At 48.2% G+C, this 10,406-nt stretch overlaps 1 pseudogene; it reads right to left on the reverse strand.

The window, feature by feature from the left end:
* Positions 1-2,960: 2,960 nt before the first annotated feature.
* Positions 2,961-4,798, reverse strand: LOC104616285 (annotated as a pseudogene).
* Positions 4,799-10,406: the final 5,608 nt, after the last annotated feature.

The raw sequence follows: 10,406 nt of genomic DNA on the forward strand, positions 1-10,406 counted from the left end.
GCTTTCACAAATTATGACTGACTGGATGCGGTGCATATATATGCAGATGTGGGTAAAGACAATCTTTGTAAATGCGGAATTTTCAAGGTGTTTATCTGAGTGCAAACTGCATTGCTGAAAATTCACACCTTTGCCCTGAGTGTCGTAGTTCACTTTGGAAATCCAATCAGTTAGCCATGATATTTACGCTAGGTAAGCTTATTTGGTGGAATTATTTCTAAAAATCGGGCTTGGCAAGGCAGATTTGCTCAGTAATTCAAGCAAATATTTGCAGGATTATTTTGCCACCTTGCCTAGCTCTCGGTGATTCGGTAAGAGGAGTAACGCCTTCTCCTAATACATTCAGCTCTTCCCAGAAGAACCTGTGTCAGCTGGGGACCGACGCCAAAACATTTGCTAAGGATAAACCCAAACTAGATACATTTCGCCTTGCGCTCTCTGGTTGATGTACTGATTTTAATTAACTTTCTAGAAAGCTATCTAAACGTAGCCCCACGTAGTCCTTATGCCAGCATATTAATGAAATCCCACAGCTGGACAAGCAGAGGCGAGCTTTTGCGTGATGTGACGGAGCAAATCCCACGGCAAGGCCGCTAACAGCACAGAGATGTTCTAGGTCCGAGAGCTCTGCTTTAACAGCCAGACCAACTTATTTTCATTTCGTGAGCAAAAACAAACTGGGAAGTTCAGTCCCCGCCGAGCTCCTCCGGGGCTGCTACGGGAGATCTCCAGTGCTATGGTGAAGGGTCAGCAACCCCCCGAGCCCTCTCTTTCTCCATCAGAGGTCTCTTGCCACCCTCTGGAAGTTTAGGGTGAATGGCAGGGAGCCAGCCCCCACGGGCATGGGAGGAGGGAGGTGGCTTGTTCTCGAGCGTTTAAAAGTCTGACAAACTGTTTGAAGTTCTAGGAGGGTTCAACACATTTCTAGAATTAAAACCAACATCTTGGATAGCAAAAATGCTCTGAACAAGGACTCCTTCTTCTACCCAATGCACAAGGGACCTTTCTCTAGTAAGCTATAAAATCACTTACTGTAAATCAATTATTTTTCTACTGATTTATTAACTGCTCTCCAGCTGTTCAGATTGGCACCTAAAAAAAGTTCCTGGATGGACCTACTGAAATTTTCAAAAGCATTTTCTCTGGAGTACCGTTGGTCCAACCTCATTATAGTCTTCCCTGGTAACCCACATATTCCTAAAGGTTCTTAAGCTGGCAAGGATGGACGCACCAATCCACACAGAGTACGTTCGATCTTGTGGTGAGATGATCTTGACATGAGTTGTGTTGGGAACTCACGTCTGGAGCTCCTTCAGAAGCTCCTCCTTGAATCCTTGGAAAAGATTCGATCTGTCTGACGACAGCACGTTCCTTAGGATGTTGGGCTGGATATGTTTGCGACACTTGGCAATGCTCTGGAGGACCATCCTCCCAGCCCCTGGCCCTGGGACTTCTGTCTCTGTGGGCACAAAAAGCGCTTCGGGAGCTTGGAACAGCTGGTCTCCTGCCTTGACAGCCCTTCCGCAGGGAGAATGTACTCGCACACAAGTTTTTCAGGCTTTTCCTGCATATTTTGCCTAGGGTCTAAAGCAACACAGCACAGCTTCTCCTTCATATTCCTGACAATTTCTCCCTCCGCTGTGCTCACGAAGGAGTGCCCGGTCTCTGAGAGGAGCCTAGCCAGGTCCTTGGTTACACCTCTGCCTGCAAAATGCATCCCGGGAATGCCACGTAAGAGGTAACAGCTGCCGCAGACCGGGATCGTGAGGGTGACGCCATCGCCGCTGGCCGGCACCGGTCCAGTTGCGCGGGCACGGGCTGACAGGGCCGTTAGCGCCTGCGGAGCTACGGAAAGGGCAGGCAGCCCGCAGCTTTCACACACTGTCTCAGCCTTTTTGTCTCGGTAGGAGAAAGGATTGAGAGGGGTCTCGGTCAGCAGTGCTGGCCTCTCACTCTGTTTCGAGTTCGTGTTCATATAGGAATCTCCAAATCTTCTCCCTGTCATCCCAGGATGTGACTACTCCATTTCCCACTGGGTAAGTAAAAGACAAAATGCCCCTTTTGGACTGGGCTTCTTCCCTGATATAGCAGTCCTTAGCAGCCCACCCCAAACACAACAAGTTTGAATTTGGGGTATCCCACAACAGTAGAAATAACTGGACGGAGCGCCCGTTCCCCAACAGACCGTCCTTACACAGTCCAGAGCCGATGTCAAAAGTCACTGCCCGGGTCCCCCCCACCGCCGCCGCGCGGTCAGGCCGCCCGCACAGGATCTGGTGCTGTGCCCGGCAGTGGCCGACGTTCTAGATCCCTCCGTCGCCAGTCGCTTGGCCGAGCTCACAGCCCTCCGCGGCTGCACTGGCACCGCTGCCTCCCCCAGGGAGCCGGCAGCGTGGAGCGTTTTGACTCAGGGCTAGTACTGGGGAGAGAAACTGGGTGTTCTTACTTCCCAGATAAATTATGGCAGAGAATCAATGGATTTTTTCAGACCCTTAGGCGCAGAGGAGGGTTGGTTACAGTAATTGCATTTGCATTGATTTATATTTGGATTCTGTTTGGGGTTTTGCTGGGTTTCTGAAGGAAACATTTTTAATGAGGTCAAAAATAACGTGAGAGCTAGTTTTAGAATACAACCCCCAGGTTGTATTCAGCTCAAAGACCTTAGAGGGAAGCATCTCCCAGCAGAGGAGGTATGCTGCTCGCCGTGTGACTCCGAGGCAGTTACTGCATCCCGGTGATATGTGCACACCTGTAAAGTCTGCGGAGGGGAAGGGGAAGAGGAAGGGAGATGATAAATAACAAGATCCTCGTTAGCAATGTTTTTAATGTTTTATTCTCATATGTTTTTGTCGGCCAATAACTACGCAAAGAACTGTAGCACCTTAGGGCAGTCAGCTCTCAGCGGGGTTTCTTGCTCATGCGTTGTTGTAGCAAGTCATTCGCTTGGTCTGACATTCTCCTTAAAAGCATTTTGGGTGAATGACAGCTGCCCCATAATCTCTGTAATGGCTCATGGTGACCCACATTTGTTTGAACGGCGTCAGGGAGGTGAGGATGGAGGCCCCAATCCACACAGAGCATTTTCTCTCAAGGGGTGCAATGATCCTCACAAACGTGCCAGCAGGCACTTGCAGCTTCGTCTCCATCAGGAGCCGCTCCTCCAAAAAAAACCTGAGAGTAGGATGTTGCCATAAAGATTCCCGTGCACGTCGATGTTACGCTTCGTGATGCTGTTGAAGATTATTTTGTGCACACCGGGAGCTTCAACTCCAAAGTTTGCAGGCACAAAAAGGGTGTCCGGTGCACAAAAGAGCTGATTGCCTACCTGGACAATATTGTCATCAGGCAATCTGTATTCTTGCATGATTTCTTCTGACTTTGCTTTCATTTCTTGGATGGGGTAGCACAACTTCTCTTCGATATCCCTCACAATTTCCCTTTCAGCTGTGCTAACAAAAGTGTGTCCACTCTCCAAAAGCAGCTCCATAAAATATTTGGTGATAGCTAGGCCAGCAATACCCAGCCTGGAGACAGCATGGGGTAAACAGTAACCTTCATATGTGGGGACAGTGTGGGTAACACCGTCCCTGCTCTCCATGACTATTCCAGTAATTACTGGGTGATGCATCGAGTGCCAGAGTTGCCTGGACTGCAACGTACATAGCTGGCACCACGAAGCCTTCGAACGTGATCTCCATCATTTTTTCCCAGTTCTGCAGAGGATTGAGGAGGGCTTCAGTCAGCAGCACTGGCCTTTCACTGGCTTTCATTCTCAGATCATACTCACGGGCGTTGAGGTGCTGGAGCATGTCAAGAGAAGGTCCACAAGGTCTGGAGCACAAGACTTATGAGGAGCGACTGAGGGAACTGGGGTTGTTTAGACTGGAGAAAAGGAGCCTCAGGGGAGACCTTACCACCCTCTACAACAAGCTGAAGGGAGGTTGAAGTGAGGTGGGGGTCGGTCTCTTCTCCCAAGTAACAAGCGATGGGACGAGAGGAAACGGACTCAAGTTGTGCCAGGGGAGGTTTAGACTGGCTATTAGGAAGAATTTCTTCATCGAGAGGGTTGTCAAGCACTTCAACAGGCTGCCCAGGGAAGTGATTCAGTCACCGTTCCCGGAGGTATTTAAAAGTCGTGTAGACGTGGCACTTAGGGACATGGTTTATTGGTGGACTTGGCAGTGCTGGGTTAACGGTTGGACTGGATGATCTTAAAGGTCTTTTCCACCCTAAACGATTCTACGATTGTCTCCAGATCCTTTCCATATCATCCCAGCATATAACTATGCCATGGTCAATTGGATAATTCAAAGACAGGACCCCTCCTTTGGACTGAGCTTCTTCTCCAATGTAACAATCTTTCTGTCCAGCTCCCAGCATTGGAGCTTTGGCTGTTGAGCGACCACCAATTGTTGTAAAAACAGACCTTCAGCCACTGTCACCTGCAATACCCACTTTGAATAACCCAGACCCATTGTCAAAGATTGCAGCTGGGACATCCAAAACACTGGCGTCAAACCTTCTTCACAGAGTCGATGGCTCCCCAGAATGGCTCCCTGGCACTGTGTGCCCGTTCCCCTTTTACAGGCTGGTCACCTTTGCTAGGGAAGTCTTCTTGGGGATGTTCCCAACGCGTCTGCCCCCAACTAACTCACCACGGCCAGTGATACAATAATACATCTTCCCAGCAAGTTGCCTGATCCCAGACGCTCCCCTGGCTATGGCCAATGTGGCTTTACCATGACTCCAGCCAGACAACTATCAGTTCACTGAGCCTGATCCACAGATCATGGACCATGAGTGTATCCCTGTAATGAGCCTGAGAGCATCTTTCCTCAGAACAGAAAAGCAGGTATTGCAAAATATATGCATGACGATAATGAAAATTATCACATGTGCCTCTGGCTTAGCTAAGACTATAAATGTTTCCAAGAGCTGGTGAAGATTAGGACATTTTCGCCTCCTTGTAAGTATTAACTGAAGTACCAGTTTGATTTTCTGAATAACGTCTGCACTGGAAGCAGACCTTTTCAACTGAATCCTTTCTGAACCTTCATCAGAAACTCCCAAAAATTATTTTTAAATAGTTAGAACTTTGTTTGGCACTGATTATGGCGTTCTGGAATACTTTTCCCTGTCCTTGTTGCTTAATTGAAAGGCTGTTTTTTTGGTAAAATCACAAAAGTGAAATAATAATTTCTGCCTCTTGCTGGTTTATAAAAACCCTGACAGCTTTAAACAATACTTATAATACCTTCTAGTGCAAAGAAATTCCTTCCCCTAATGAATCCATATCCTAAGCTGCTGACAAGCTGACCTGCCTGCAAATAAACAGACATGCAGATGTCTTCCTTCCACACTTCCCTTTTCCATTCAGCACTTTGCTGAGAAGAACAAACTCTTTTTTGTAAGTTTGTTCAGAAAGATTAAAAATATCCTAGATCTTCACAACTGATCCCTAGTTCACATCTAATAGTTGAGATTTTTTAAAATTTTGCTTCAAGAGATGATTTCCCAAAGAAGGAAATTTCTATAGCTTTGAATCCAATCAGATCTGACAATCCAAATCCATTTACAGAGAGAATTTCCTTTTTTTTAAAAAAAAATCACTATATAACTTCAGTTTGAATCCTTGGCTGCCAGAGTTTAATTGCTTCTCCTTGTGGCTCTAAATCCAGGGCAGCTTCAAAGCAAGGGTGTCTTCTATTAAATTTAATTACATTTTCCTGCAGCTCGCATGGCAAAGGTGCCAGCTACTAAATGAAGGTGCTCATGAATCAGAGGCAGATTCCAAAGAAGGTTATATATGAAAAAGAAATATTAAGTGTAAGCAAATGACCTCCTCGTACAGAGACATTTATACCCCAAATGAATGACTATAAAATAAAAGCAATCTACCAAGGGATCAGCTCTGTGTGCTTAGATTCCAGACGTGTTTGTGTTAAATGCCACTCTATCCATTTTAGCAGCTTCTCTAATCCTCCTAATATTCATTTACATATATTTCAGTGCGTGGCACACTTGCTTTCACACGTGCTTCTACATTAATGTCAATGGGTGTCCTGATCATTTAAGATGTTGTTCGATGCATCACACTAGAAGCCCCGTTTAATCCTGTGTGGTCCGTTTTGAACATAATGTCGAGTATTAAAGCAAGGGAATATCCACCGCGATTATTAAACGGCAGTTGGACCTAGACGCGGGAACGCTGATCTCTTCCCTCATATTGGTTCCATCGTAAATCACTTTAAAAAGGGCGTATGTGAATTAACTTTGTTACTATGGGGTTTGTAAGAAGGGAAATCACTGTTTGCATTTAGCCGAAGTACTGTAAACTGAACTCACAGAAGAGATGATATGAGACATCAAAAGTTTCTCCTGCTCAGCCGGTGGTATAGCTGACACTGATACAACGAGATTTCGCTCAGGAATGGAAAACCAGCTCATTTTCTGAGCATCAGCCTGTCTTTGGCCTTTGACATTCGCCAGGGGCTGCCAGCTGTGGAGAGACACGTGAGGAGCTGGACTGAGAGGAGCAAATCCGTCCCACACGAGCTGGTAACGTCTTGGCGAGCCGGCAGTGTGCCCAGGTGGCCAAGAAGGCCAACAGCATCCTGGCCTGTATCAGCACTAGTGTGGCCAGCAGGAGCAGGGCAGGGATCGGGCCCCTGTACTCGGCACTGGTGAGGCTGCACCTCGAATCCTGTGTTCAGTGTTGGGCTCCTCACTACAAGAAGGACGTTGAGGTGCTGGAGCGTGTCCAGAGAAGGGCAACGAAGCTGGGGAGGGGTCTGGAGCACAAGTCTGATGAGGAGCGGCTGAGGGAACTGGGGGGGTTTAGTCTGGAGAAGAGGAGGCTGAGGGGAGACCTCATCGCTCTCTACAACTGCCTGAAAGGGGGTTGTGGTGAGGTGGGTGTTGGTCTCTTCTCCCAAGTAACCAGCGATAGGACGAGAGGAAATGGCCTCAAGTTGCGCCAGGGGAGGTTTAGGCTGGATATTAGGAAAAATGTCTTCACCAAGAGAGTGGTCAAGCATTGGCACAGGCTGCCCAGGGAGGTGGTGGAGTCACCATCTCTGGAAGTGTTCAAAAAATGTGTAGATGTGGTGCTTCGGGCCATGGTTTAGGGGGCTTGGTGGTGTTGGGTTAACGTTTGGACTGGCATGTGGTGGCTGGGAGTCTCAAGGCAGAGAGCTGTGTAAACAGAAGTACGCTGCCTTTTTACATACCGTAGTAATTTAGCACTTTCTGGGATATCTCAGAAACACACTGAAAGATTTATGAAAGTGTTAAAGCTTAAGCGTTAGAAGTCTGTGCTTCTATGGCTGCAAGATTCCCAGTTATAGAACCATCTCCCTGGAGCGTGCATGTGATTTGTGTCACCCAAATGCATCGGAAATAAATATTACAAGAGAAAAAGCAAGGAGAAGAGCGTATTTCAACCCAGGGGAAGTGTGAATGAGGAGGGACAAACATCGTCTGTTCAGAGCACCGCTGTCGACACCGTTTGAGGGGCAGAGAGAATGGAGGCTGATCAGTTGCCTCCATGCCCTAAAAACCTGGAGCGGCAGTTCGCGGTGCATGGGAGAACCAAATGCATCAGATGCTGCGGCAGCGATGGACGCCTTTGCCAAGCCGGCGCGCGAGGACAGCGCTTACTCTGTGCCACAAGCCACTCCGGTGCAGACACAAACCGAATTTGTCATGTATATCGAGAGCGCGCCTGGAAACCAGTCGGGCTTCCGCAGGGACTGCAGAAACGAAGGGCGAAGGGCAGATCCTGCTCCGAAGGCTTCAGTCGGAGAAGTGAGACGGAACAGGCGGGCGGGACGAGCAGGCAGGGCAGGCTGGAAGGCAAGGGAGACAGTGTGAAAGAAATCAGGGGCTGAGAGCAGTTCTTAGCCAGTAAGAAGCAATAATCACCATCACAGATGCTTAGCTCTAACAACTTGACAAGATCCCTTTCTTCACATAGGAGCTGTGTTTGATTGCTCCCATACTTGTTTCCATCTAAAATCCCCGTTTTGCAATGTCTTCGTGACAGTCCAAACATCCACAAAGCTCTTTGAAGTTGAATTTTAATGTGTTTATTGACACCAGTTATGATATTTCAAAACACATGGGCTACAAATTGTTACCATGCACTCCTAGTGTTTACAGTAATCCCCATAATAAAACAAACTCAGCCTTTCCTGATGATTTTACATCTTCTTGCTGACTCGCTTGCCTGTGTTTATTTAAACTCCTGTTGAGGGATTTTTTAATATTCAACACTTCTGAAACATAAAAACCCCTATCTGCAGATTTCATCTACTTTTGAAACATTCTGCCTTCATCTTTATGGGCACCACGTGGCCAAAATCCTCCCTTTCGATGTTCCTTGCAGATCTCTGACTTGCAGCATGGGCTTCCCGTGCCCAAGCGCAGCAGTTGACCCTGCCCGCGCAGCTGGCTCGGTGTTAGAACTGCCGCCAAGGCCCGGCCCCGCCAAGGGCGGCCCCAGAAGCTCAGCCTTGACGCAGCAGCTTGGCCCGGAGGAGGTTTCTCCTCTGATCTCCACGTGCTAGAGGTGGCCTTAAGCTGCAGCAAGGGATGGTCTTAGGCGCCCGTTAGCACGGACCAGGGTAGCTCTTCCTCCCATGGACCAGGGCTGGACTGCTGAACTTGGGAGGTCTCTCCCATCCTACCAGGGCGCCTTGGCTGCGTGGCCCAGCTGTGGCTCCCAAGGAACACGAAGCTGGCCCGTGGTTCAAGTTCAGGACGGCGCTGGGGCTTGGCCACCCTCAGGGGGTCGTGCCTGGTCAAGCAGGGCCAAATGAGCCGCCGGTCTGGCGAGCAAAAGCAGCAGGCTAGCAGGCACTTGGAAGCGGATGCTGTGGAGTCGCTTGGGACCACGCGTCTCGCCAACGTCTGTGGCTCTGGGCCATAAAAGGCTTCAGAAGGCAACTCGGAGCCGGGGAGGTTGGGCCGCCACCATGCGGCATAAAACAAAAACGTTTTAAAACCCTGTGTTTTAGCGTCTACTGTTACAAGTGAACAGTCTTATAAAAGTCCCTATAAAGCGTGAGACAGGCCTGGACTCCTCGTGCGGCCGCAGGATCCTTTCAGCACCAAACCGCCTTGATGGTGTCGTGGGCAGCTGTGCCGACCAGTGCCGGGGAGGAGGGAGCAGGACCGACTCCCGCTAACGTCCCCAGACAGACCCTCTGGAAAGCAAAGCCAAAAAGACATGTTAATTTTGGCAGTGAACAAAAGCACCGGGGAAGGGAGTAAAAATAGAAAGGAAGGGTCTAAATTGGGGGAAAATGCATTTCTTTTATAATTCCTAAAAGGTATTGGAGGGAGGGAAGTTGGAGTTGTAAACAAATTGTAAGATATTAAAAGAAGTTACAATGCATTGTCCTTTTAAATGAAGCTTAAGTTACTGCTTTGCTAAATTAGAACAGCTCTGGGGACTCATTCATGGTCTTCTACTCTTTAGACTCACAAAGTCTAACCAGTATCTCTCGGGGCGGCTGGGTGTAATAGTATCACCTAAAACGCAATAAACCCTGCAAGTGATGAACAACCGGGAGGGCACAGAACCCACCGGGATTCAAATCTAATTCAGATGATTTGGAATTCAGCATCTGAGAACTACTCAGGGTTCACATGTTATTTGCCACATTGGAGAGAAGAAAGGAAGATCTATACCTCAGAAATTATATAAATTATGCATAAATAAAAGTCTTGGTTGAAAATTCATATATTGGAAATAATAGTCTTGATTATTGGAAAACAAAGAGAAGTCCGGGAAAAGACTTACATTTTTTATCATCTGAACACTCTGAATTGGGTAAAACAATTTCGCTAAGCTGAGCTCCAATCACTCATCCACAAATTAACCTTTCCTGGGGAAACGGTAGAACTGAGGCCTCGCGGCTCGGCTCTCTGAAATAACTCCATCTCCTGCTGGTTGCCCTAGAATACCGGCAGGAAGGAGGCAAGTGGTAGGGTTGAGACCCGGGAAGAGTAGCTGACAGCCGCCCAGTGAGTTCCTCGGTCTCCCAGCGCCTTGGGACCGTGGGCTTGTCTCCCCAGCTCTGTGCTGGTCAGCAGCCGCAGTCTCGCACGCCGTCTCCCGCGCCTCAGCAGATGGGCAATTCCAGACCGTGCCTGATGCCTTTCGGCACAAGACCAGCACAAGTACTAACGTTTGACACGAAAGCAAAAGTAAAGCAACACTGTTTATAATCCCACAAGATTATTATTATCCCGTTCCCCGCTACATGTGTGGCTCTGTGTCTGCTCAGGTGAGAGCCTTCGTAAAAGAAATCAGAGTTGTCGGGAGTTTTGAGACCGTACGATGGAAAAAAGGGAAAGCAGGGTGCTCTCGGCCCTGGGAAACTGTTAATTCAGCATTAAAT

This window comes from Phaethon lepturus, unplaced genomic scaffold (genome assembly GCF_000687285.1).
Source record: "Phaethon lepturus isolate BGI_N335 unplaced genomic scaffold, ASM68728v1 scaffold18363, whole genome shotgun sequence".
In the NCBI taxonomy this organism is placed as follows: Eukaryota; Metazoa; Chordata; class Aves; order Phaethontiformes; family Phaethontidae; genus Phaethon; species Phaethon lepturus.